Source organism: Plectropomus leopardus, chromosome 18, assembly GCF_026936395.1.
Source record: "Plectropomus leopardus strain MGB_pleo_1.0 chromosome 18, ASM2693639v1, whole genome shotgun sequence".
Classification (NCBI taxonomy): domain Eukaryota; kingdom Metazoa; phylum Chordata; class Actinopteri; order Perciformes; family Serranidae; genus Plectropomus; species Plectropomus leopardus.
The window spans coordinates 8,149,061-8,159,279 of record NC_142193.1 but is presented as its reverse complement, the minus strand read 5'-3'; the positions used below and the strand labels follow the sequence as shown (position 1 = coordinate 8,159,279).

General features: G+C 37.6%; 1 protein-coding gene across 1 annotated transcript in view; it reads left to right on the top strand.

Moving 5' to 3' along the window:
- The first annotated feature begins 2,260 nt into the window (after positions 1 to 2,260).
- unm_sa1261 (un-named sa1261) overlaps positions 2,261 to 10,219 on the top strand; it is a 59,412-nt gene continuing 51,453 nt past the window's right edge. The window contains exon 1 of the mRNA XM_042505531.2: positions 2,261 to 2,475. The gene's annotated coding sequence lies outside the window, so the exon portion shown is untranslated. The remainder of the gene's footprint in view (positions 2,476 to 10,219) is intronic.

The window sequence follows — 10,219 nt, the reverse complement described above, 5'->3', positions numbered from 1 at the left end:
CAAACAGGGCTTGCCTCTGAGCGCTTACAACATACGTGGACCCTCACAGCAAATAATGACACCCCACACACACACACACACACACACACACAGATAAGAAATGCTGGAAAAGAAATGGTAGACATGGGCATTTGATGGCACTAATTGTTTGATTTAAACAAATCTTACAGGCACAAGGAGGCACAATTATTGAATATTTCATATATTTCAATATTTCATATATTATTCAATAATATAATACAAAAGGTGCAAAACATGTTTTTAATTAATAATCTAATGACCCACTAGATTCATCACAGCTTTGAATGAAAAGAGATTAAAAAAAATCACAACAAATTTACGAAATGTTCACATTGTCACATAATGTATCCTCTTTATCACAGCTTACACTCAAAGTCCAAACAGTGCACAGATCATAGCCTGAAGACTTCCACCAGCTAAACTACAGTTTAATCCTCATGATTACGAGGCTTCCTTTGGCACAAATAAATCAGTACACCAAACCTCAACATTATACAGTCATCACTGTTTTTCATTTTTAAAAAGCACACCTCACTCTCAGCTTTCATCACTTTTTTATTCACCACTGGAGAAAGAAAAAAGTGTGAATGTTTGATTTCACTCACACCTTTTCATTCATGTCAGCTGCTGCAGCTGCAAACAGATGTTCATTGTAAACCATTGATTTATATGTGAGTGACTCCGCAGCTTCACATTTCATCCAGAACATCTTGTGCTTTGCTTTCTCTCTGTCCCCATGCTGCATTCATGGACGTGAGAATTGGGTGGGTGGGGGGGCACACTGTTCTTTCAGTCTACAGCAAAAATAATATTTATTTGAATACCTTGTGGTGGATTTTCTAAAGATAATTTAATAGGAAATATCAGCACTCCACTATTGGATTGTATAAGCTTTTTCATTTGTTCAGCCAAATCAATAAACAGCATGGTGTGGCAAAATCACTGCATATAATAAAACCTTAGAGTACCTGTTCACACAGAAATAAAAGAATAGCAAAAATCTTTGGAAGTAAATATTTTTACCTGCTATTTTTGATCCATTGTCTATTTTATTTTTTTATTTAATCTATTTCACTGTGTCCAAGATCTTAAGTCAAACTGTTGTAAGATGATGATGATTATATTTTAGCCTGTTGTCAAAGGTACATGAAGTATTACTTTACTTGCAAAAAAACACTAATACCATACTGTAAAAATACTCTGACAACACTTCTGCATTAACAATGTTATTCAGTTATATTTAATTTTCTCAGAGCCATTTAAAGGTTCAATACATCTGACTGATTACTGGTGGGCCAATCACAATGCTGCGACAGTCTCCAGTTGTAGCTGACACTTTAAGTTCCTGCAATTAATGTCACAAACCTACTTCAAAAGTATTATTCAGGCTTAACAAACTATATATCTAAAATTCCCTGTATCTCCAAAAGAAATCCATTTTCACATATTAAACAGTGTACATCTATCCAGTGACTTGCTGAGACAATAATTTGAAATTAAAACTAATATTTGTGTATTTTGTGATGACACTGAAACTGCTGATCAATTATTTTTGTCCAGTTCATGTATTTGATGTACATGACTTGCTCTCCCCAATGGTTTTTCAAAAGGATATTATTTATGAACTTGTCATGGACAACAGCAAGGATGACCCTTTGATCGGTAGGCCTAATATTCTAATATTTTTTCTTATGTGAAATCCCTTAAATGCATAAAACTTAAAAATGCAATAAGATGGTTAAGCGTGACCCTAGCCCTTTATTAATTTTCTTATATTTTCTTATTTCACTTTTTTTATTTTATTAGATTTAATGCTCCAACTTCTTGTCTGTTTTGATTTTTTTTTCTTTGTCCCTGTCTGTATTGTACATACCTGATCCTATTGATCTAGTCCAAGATCTCAAAGCCATGTTGTTTGTCCAATAAATTTGTTCATTGAAAATAAAATAAAATAAAATAAAATAAAGTGAAATAAAATAAAGTGAAATAAAATAAAATAAAATAAAATAAAATAAAATAAAGTGAAATAAAATAAAGTGAAATAAAATAAAATAAAAAAAGTGAAATAAAATAAAATAAAATAAAAATAAAGTCTCTAAATTCCTACCACTCTACACCTCTTGAATGCAACATCGCCGCAGAGAAGCGCACGGTCGCTCTGCGCTCTGATTGGACCTTAAGCAGTGGTGGGCGGGGCCTGTCTGCAAGATTGAGGAGACAATAGAGAAAGAGAGAGAGAGAGAGAGAGAGAGAGAGAGAGAGAGCGGCTCCAGGGTGAACCAGCAGCCGGGAGACTGTGACAGACAGCGGCGGTGCAGACAACCGGAGGCTCCTGCTTCGTTTAAACACCGTGAAGAAGAAAAAGCAAACAGTTTGAAGGATCTGTTTCCTCTTTCGGCGAGACAGTCAGGTGTCTGGATGGACTGACAGATTGCATGCGGCGCAGTACAAAAGGTAAGATCATTTTCTGACAGGTTTAACGCAATTATCTGCTAATTAAATGCTCGTCTGTGTCTTTAAATGTGTTTTTTTAATTCATGCGCAGCTCAGATTTAGCTTTTTGTCATTGCATGTCTTTGTCTTTGTGTCGCTCTGTTGCAAAGCAGCACACTGAACTGCTGCTGTGTTTACAAGCCGGCTTTGTCATCTATCCTCGTTTAAACTGCTCGTTTAAAATTATAAATCACAATATAAATCCTGCAAAATACAAAAGTTAGACAGCACGTGAGCAAACACTGACCTAACAGAACAATGGAGCTGCTGTCAAGCTTTTGTGTCCCAGCTGCACATCTGCACATCAATATATTTGCGATTCGTGCATTTATTGATCACGCATTCTTCATTTCCTCTTGATTTCTTCCAATACAAAGATGCTCACGTGCACTCACTCATGCTCAACCTGAGTTCACGTGTGCTAAACGTTGTGTTTTATATTGATTCTAGTGCATGCTTTGTGTCTGCAGAGGTGGTTCACACTTCATGTCTTTGTGCTGCAGTTTGTGGCACATTTTATGACTCCCAGACTGTAAACTCTGTTACTGACATCAGCTCTCTTTGAGGCTTGTGAAGGATGATTTACTGAGGATTCTTAAAACCGTCATAGTTGTTGTTGTTGATGTTGTTGTTGTTGTTGTTGTTGTTTTTAAGTTCTTGTGTTGATGAGAACTCTTCATCTTTGTGGGGAAATTGCATCAAAAAGCATTAGGACCCTCAAGTTGGGGCTGCAGAGATGATGCCATCAGGGCTCTTGTAGCTGAAATGTAGATTAATGGGTTGGTTGATCGATATATAAAAAAGAATCTGCAACTATTTCGATAAAAGTTAAGTCATATAGGCATTTTTTATGGTAAAATACTTTTATAAATGACCCCAAATTATCTGGTTCACAGTTTCTAAAATTAGATTATTTGCTGCTTTTCATTGTAACCATTCGCCATACATTGAATATCTGACCAAAATAACATGTCTGAAGATGTCTCCTTGGGCTCTAAGAAGTTGTGAGTTATTGTTCTGTTTTTTTTTTTTTTTTAATAATTTCTATTTCACAAACTACACGATTAATCTGAAATACAATCAGCAGATTAATCGATAATGAAATAGCTGCAGTCCTATTTATCTGCAGTGACATGCAGCTTTGACAGTTCTGGCTCATTTTAACTCTCTTTCTGTATGAGAATCCATCCAATCACTGCTGTCATACATCCATGTGTCCTTTATATAGATACAGCCAATAGATGGCACTAGAGGGCAGAGTCGGAGGCATGTGATGTCATGTATATAGCCATGAGACAAATTTTCAAGCAACCACATGGCTAACATTAATAAAGCTTCTTGTTAATAAACATGCCTATTTTGGTCTAAGATCAAGGTAACATTGCTGCAATAAGAATGTTTTTTTTGAGAGGCAACTGGACCACCATTATCTGATTGGTTTGCGTTAAAAAAACATTTAAGAGTTCTTCCTTGTAGCCATCCGAAGTTGTGTTTCGTTGGTAATTTTGACATTTCATTATCTATACGCTTACCCAATTATCAGAAAACTGATTAATCGATAATGATAATTTGTTTGTTTCAGCCCTGTTCGCTTCCTAAGACATTCAGGCTCTTTTATTGTGATATTATGTAGCTATGAGTCAGCTGGTGACTGCATTTTCAAGGACAAATTTGTCACCAATATCTTCAGGTTTTGGACTTTAATTTGAATGAAACCTCCATGCCAAATATCAGCCTCATAGGATACTGTGGCTGCCAAAGGGTGGGGAAATGTTTGTGTCTGACCAATCAACTGACCGACCTACCAACCAACAGAAGAATCTATAGAGCTATTTGTTTCAACTTATAATAAAGGCAAACAATGCTGATAATCGATTAGTCTTTTTTAGTTATTTTTCAAGTAAAAAGAGTAAAAACAAACCAAATTCTCTGGTTTCAGTTTCTCAAATGAGATGACTTGCTGCCTTTTATTTAATCATAATTCACTGTAAATATCTTTAGGGTATTTGCAGGCCTAGACGTTTGAAGATGCCACCTTGGGCTCCGGGGAAGTTGTGAATGCTTAATTAATCAATATTAAAAAAATAGTCTATAGATGAATAAAAATAATTGTTAGTTGCAGCCCTACAGCTGACTCTGAGACGTGTGTCTGGTTTTCTTTGCACATTGATTCATGTGTACACACAGCCACCCAGCAGACAGAAGGATCACACAATAACAGTGCAGAGAAAGAAAGTCAGAGAAGAAGAAAGAGAGGCAGAGATTAAAGTAGACAAAGGGGGTAACGTTACCTACTGTAGCGTGGGGTTCACAGCCGCAGAAATGGGTTGGCATTAAAGGAGAGCGCCCAGTGATGTGCCGCCGAGCGTGCAGGCACAAAGCCCCAGTGTTAGTAGATGCTGGAGGCCGAGCGGGTTAAAGCCTCGCTGCTTTGATGCGCTCCACAGCGCCATGAGCGCTGTGGGAGCCAACCACCGAGCCCAGCCGGAGGGCTGTGCCGCAGGCTGGCCGCCACACAGGGAGAGCGAGCGGGACTGAAGGCCAGAGCTGTGGCTGTGACAGTTTTAACTCTGCAAACATTTCTGGAGGAAAGAGCTTCTCGTGGTGCAGAAATAATCTCCCTGGTTTTGTTATCTCAGCAGGCAGAGTCAGAGAATAACACTTTACACATGTTAGTTCACTGGAACTAACTTGAATAGGTAAGAATGACAAAAAAGGATGTGACCAAAAGGCCCGTGGAGACTGGTACAGGAGGGGAGGTCTGTAAGAAATGTCTAAACTTTCAGGTTCCATTGTGCACACAAGCTAAATAATTAGTTGGATATGGTGGTGTATCAATAAAGACGAGATATGACAAAGTGCACCAGAAAAGGTACTCTCTTAAGATGCAATATTTCTACATTCTCATAGGCTCACATTGGGTGGTCTCGACACTTTTTCGGTTAAGCATAAAAAATCCACTTGTGTTTTCAAGGTTGTTTCTTTCTACTGAAACATAACAGGGAGCTCCACTGGCTCAGCAGGTCAACAGGTAATTAAAGACATTGCAAAACTGAAATTGCAATCTTGTTGAATCAGTGACCCTCACTTGCCTCTGATATTATACTAACGTAAGAACATTTACTAAAAATTCATTCTCAATTAATATTTAAAGGAAAGCTTTTTTTCTGCTACACATGCTTGACATTGGTAGGATGTCCTTTAAGATATGATAATGTGTCCTTCTGTCTTTATTTGGTCTGTCCTCCACTTTATAACACTGCGAGATGTCGGAGTTCATGAATCAAACAGCACTTACTTAACTTTTTGTCATCCAGTTATGTTTTTAAGCCATTGAAGTTGATGCAGTCTGCCCTTTTGGTGTTTTCAGACCCAGAGGTTTTAATTGGTTCGTTGTACCAAAGTGAACTCTCTGGGTTTTTAGCTGTGGACATTTAATGTTTCTGTTAACACCAACAGATGTGGATCAAATTTGTAGCTCATAAAATAGCTCAGGCATGGTGACGTTTTGGCACAACAATGGATGCTGATTGTTGTACATGAATTTTTCTTCCACTAATGGGGTGTGGAAGGAATAAGAGTTTATGTTCAGGCCTGAGCTTGTGTGTAAGGACATTTAAAACACAATTAAACATTTATTCAAATTTGGATGAAAGTAAGGTCATGGGTTAAAGGCAGGTGATTAGTTTTGTTTTGTTTTTTTTGGAAATCCAGATGTGGATTTCTCGCTCCTGCAAGTCTTTGTTAAGCATTTCTGCTGCTTCTCATGGATTATTACACTGACATGAATAGAAAAACAAGCAGCTTGCAGCTCTGTAAAATTGTATTTGGACACGGTGGTGCTGAGCTAAATTCTCACATGCTGAAGCCAAACAGATGTAACGTTTACCATACTAGAAGGGCTGTCAAACGATTTATTTTCCAAATCATGATTAATCAAAGAATCTCCATCGTTAATTGCGATTAATCACGTTTTTTTTTAACAGTTTTGAAGTCCATAGTGACAAGGTAAAGCAGTTCTCACCAGATTGTCTTGATTTGGAATCAAATATCAGCAAAAAACTGCATGGGAATGACTCATGAGTACCCACAGAACCCATTTTCATTCAGATATTTTAAGTCAGAGGTCAAGGGGGACCCCCTGTGAAATGGCATACCATTTTTCCATTGCCAAAATTTAGCCTAACTTTGGGGCATTATTCTGGCCCCTTACTGAGGACCGAGGCACGGTTGGTACCAGAGGATTCTTCAGGTCCTCTCGTTTCACGTGATACCGGAATTATCACTGTAGCTTCACAACTCAGCTTGGTAAACCCTTTTAAAGACAGTAATGTTGGCCGGCGATTAATACAATTTAAAAAAAGATAACATGTTAATTACGGACCTTTATGGTAGTGCAATGAACATGTTCACTCTGACAACTCTACATACTAGGTAGCTTAATTTAGCATGTTAGCATGCTAACGTGCAAATTAGCACCAAACACCAAGTTTCTGAAGTCTCAATTCACTATTGAGTAAAGCACTGCGAGTCTGTTTCATACTGATCACTTGTATAGGGGCACTGAATGTTGATGTTCAGCAAGTATAATATTTATCAAGCAATTGGCTAGCTAAAATTTACTCTAGCAAGTGAACAAATATAGCTGAGCTGATGGAAAATGTCATTAGTTTTGCATTTTGTTACATTGAAAGCAAACTAAAGGTATTAGTTAAAGCGAGATTTTTTGACTTGATGGTGCTGGATAAATAGTTTGAGGGGTTATTGCAATTTATTCTGAGATTAATCTGAATGTTTATGCCAAATTTTAATCCATCCAACATTTATTAAAATATTTCAATCAAAACCACAAATTTCAACCTCATGGTGGCACTAGAGGTAATGTCAGGATTATCAGAGTCAGTAGCATTTATCCTCTGGAGACCAACATTTCATTGCAATCCATCCAACAGTTGACATATTCATGTCTGAAACAAAGACCATATCCCCCCTTAAATACAAATGTAACCAGGATAAAAGTTACGTCTTCCCCTCTTTCTGGAACCCTGTGGTGATTTAACAGACTTTTTGTAAGGAGACAAATATTATGTAAGAAACTAGCATTTGTTCTTTAAGCATTTTTTAGTTGGCTGACATATTGATTTAGCATTACAAATGATTAATTAGGTGCTGGTGTTTTACAAGTCGATGTTGGCCTGAACACAAGTGAGGTGGCAGAGGCAGTTTTTCTGTAGTGGTTAATGTGTGTGTACTTTAATAACAGAGAGAACATTACTCAGCAGTTTTGCCAGGGATTTACAATTGCATGTAATAATATGTGGTAGTAAATTTCCAGGTGTCCATTGATGTTTGGACGATATAGACATGGGGTTGTCAGCTTCTGTGTTGGTCTTCTGTCTTGAGTTTGTGGTCCAGTGAGCAGCAGAGGGTCTGTGGATGGGGGACCAGAGTCATGAATAGATGTGAAAACAAGTACTATGATCTTAAAAACCATCCTGAAAGTAACTGGAGGTCAATGCAAAGACTTAAGAACACAAGCAATTTGATCTATTCTCTTTCTTTTTTTTCAGTTGAAACTCCTGCAGTATCACTCTGTACAAACTATAATTGATTTGCTGACTTTTTGGAGAGACCTGAGAGGTTTGCATTGCAGTAGTTGAAGTCTGCTTGAAATAAAAGCTTCCACAAGCTGCTGTGTGTCGAGGGGGAGAAAGGACATGTTGACCTTCTTAGTTATGTTGATTTCCTGTGACTATAGAAATTAAACAGAGGGCAGAGTCTGTTACGCATGCATATCTAGCCTTCAGTATAATGTCTAAGCTTTTTCTCTCACTACAGTTACAGTTACCTTACTTGCAAATGCCAACCCTCTCCAGGTCAAAGTTGTTCATACCTGTCTTTTTTCTTAGTCATATGAATAAGTACAACCTCAGCATTAACCTGATGCAGCAGAAGGGTGGAGATGCCTTAAAAGGGCAATAACGGGAGCTAAGATTGTCAGGATTAACATCTACACAGAGTCATCAGCAAAGTAAGTACCGTGCTTGCAGAGGAAATGCCTAGTAGAAAAATATATAAAGACTGAAAAGTAGTGTACCTAGTATTGAGCCTCTGGGCACTTCATATGGAAAGGAAGCAGGAGCTTCAATCTGGTACAAATTACTACTGATTCTTCCTTTATAATTTTCCTAACTTTGACTTTTCAGATTCAGATTAATAATACAAAATATAATCAATGGATGTATTAAAGTATGTTATTATAGATAAAGCTAAGGCTGCATTGATCCTTTGTTGAAATTCACAAGCTACCTGGCAGTAATTAGTGAAGAAATATGCCCCACCTCTACCAGCTCATACCTGTCTTTGTTCTTTGGTCATACCAATAAGTACAACCAGTTTTGTACATATTAATGTATTAATTAATAAGGTATTCCATGTAATATTAAGGTAACAGATTCATTTTACACTGTTGTATTGCTACTTTTACTTGACTGAAAAATATATACGTAGGCCTACTTGTTTCATCAGTTATTTATACCCAGAACATACATTTTTGAGGATTTTTTTTTTTTAAATTTCATTATAAATGTGTATGTATAACTAAATAATCCTTGTACTGATCCTTTAGATTTTTTTTTATAATAACTTGTGACTCATACCATACCATACAATATACACTATACATGCATGTAGACAATTTAATAGAAAAATGGTTGATGGACAACAGGTGGTTTGACAATCCCCAGGAAGTGTTGAGTCTACATGGAGACAAAAAGCTAGCATGACAGATTGCTGCTGTTGGTGCAGGCAGATGAATAAAAGGTCTCTAGCACTGTGGGTTTTTCAACCCTGGACAATCCCTGCAGCCTGTTTCCCATCAGGTGTTAGACTGAACCATTTACCTCCCTTCTGTTTGGTGCAATAGGCAGGTAACATTAGCCAGGAGATATATTTGGAGAGAAAAGCAGCAATGACGCAAAGCAGATTGGCTTTTTTCCAGCTTTGATTACAGACATCATTTCACTGAAAAGACAGACAACAAGGCAGTCTCACCCCCCCTTCGTCCAGAAGGCAATTGGGGCTTGGCGCTCCTGGAGGCCCTCTGGGGAGCCGCCGTGGCATAGTTACCCTGAGAAGGAGCTGCCGTGAACAGAAGACGCTCCTAATTAGCGCTGGTTGTGACTTCTTTCATGTTCAGGCTCTTTGATATGATGGCAGTTTGAGAGAACATATGAGCATATGTTTAATGCTCAAGAGGTTACATAGTTGAGCAAAAGAAACTGAGCGTGAAACTGCGCATACCACATACATACATGTCAAGGTTGTTTTGGTATTAAGTGAAGCTAAGAATAAATCAGGGCAGCAAGTGAACATTTTGTCCTGCTCACATGATGCAGCTCTAAGAAAATATCTGGAATTAAGTGGTTGAGATTTAGCATTTCACAAAGTTTCAGCACATAAGGTAAGTTAAATTAATGTCTTTGCACAGAGTACTGAGACAATGACATACAGTTTAACATCTAACAAAGGTGCAAAAAGCAGTAAAAATGTATTTTACAACATGAACAGAGTAAACAGTAAGGGGTGGATATGAATATGCAATGTATGTGCAGTAGTAATGTGTGCAGCAGTTGTAGTACAGTGCATGTATGTGCAGCGTTCCTACAGTCAGGGAAAACCTGTAAATGTAATTTAATTTCACAAT